General features: G+C 67.4%; 1 protein-coding gene across 1 annotated transcript in view; it reads right to left on the reverse strand.

Annotated features, from left to right (window-relative positions):
• The window catches only part of RGS19 (regulator of G-protein signaling 19), a 5531-nt gene that overhangs the window by 2544 nt on the left and 1731 nt on the right, over positions 1-1256 (reverse strand). The gene's annotated exons all lie outside the window — the stretch shown is intronic.

Genomic DNA, 1256 nt, shown 5'->3' on the forward strand with positions numbered 1-1256 from the left:
CCCCCTCCCCCCTCACCCTTTGCCCCCCCCCCCTGCCCCGGGGGTGCTGGCGGCACAAGGGGGGAGCAGCCTCCAGCCAACTTCCCTCGAGCCCTTGAATTTCGGCGCCCGGCACCGACCGCAGCGCTTCCTGCTTGCGACACCGTCCTTCGCCGCTCGCACAAAATTAAATGTGCAAACTTCTCCCCCGGCAGCGCGCGGGCGAAGCTGCGGGCACCTCCCTGCCCGCGCTTGCTCCAGCAGCGGCGTACGGGAGGGATCTCTGTCCCGTCTCCGCTCACGGGCTCTTGCAGAGACAGAGGAAGGACCCAGCGAAGTGTCACCCTGCCCACAGCCGAATGCCACCAAGCCCAGCGCCCGGGAGGAAGACGTTCAGGGCAGGCTGCGGGGGGAGCCGATCGCTGCCTTACAAATCTAAGGAAAGGAGAGGGGATCGGGCGAGACGCGGCCCCAAGGACACAGTGGAGGGTTGCACGGGGCTGGTGCATCATTGCCGGGGATGCACCGTGGGTTTGCACGAGGCCGACGTCGGTGCTCGGAGTGCACCGGGGCTCAGCTCCAGTGTTGGTTGCTCCTCCAAGCTCGGCATTGCCGGTGGCTGTGAAGCCCAAAGCTGCTGCAAAGCCTGAAGGCATCAGCAATCTCCGAGTGGGCTGATGCTGGGGATGGAGAAGAGCAGGCAGGCTCTCCAAAATCAGGGCTATCCAGAGAATAAGGAGCTGGGGATCCTCGGAGAGGACGGGAGATGCAGCCACAGGCAAGCGGCTGGCTCCGTCCTTAGCTTTGGGCAGCGCTGGGAGGTCAGGGCTGGGCTCTGCACCCGCTGCTCCAGGGCAGAGCTGCCCGGCAGCGCTCCCACGGACGAGGGCCACCACCTCGCACAGGGCAGCGGTGACGCTGGGCAGGGAAACCCAGCTTTCCTCCTGCCCTGCCCTGCCAGAAACAGGCAGTAAAATCCTCCTGCCTGCACAGAGCTGCTCCCAGGGGTCCCGCTGCCCGGCTGCCCAGGGGAGGGTGGCGTGGGGAGGCGGAGGTTGGGCAGCCCGGCCGAGCACCGGTGCTGCCTGCGCTTCCCCCGCGCAGCCCGGCCGGGGATGCCGAGCCCCAGGAGAGCCAGAGGGAGGTTCCCAGTGCTGCCTTCTGCTCTATGTATTAGAAAAGATTTGGCCGAGGGGCAGGAGCTGCGGGGCACCCGGGGATGGGGGCTGCCGCAGGAGCGCGTCTCCCCTGAACCCCGGGGCCTGCTTTGGGCAGCC

The sequence above is a fragment of the Charadrius vociferus genome, unplaced genomic scaffold (assembly GCF_000708025.1).
Source record: "Charadrius vociferus isolate BGI_N301 unplaced genomic scaffold, ASM70802v2 scaffold259, whole genome shotgun sequence".
Classification (NCBI taxonomy): Eukaryota; Metazoa; Chordata; class Aves; order Charadriiformes; family Charadriidae; genus Charadrius; species Charadrius vociferus.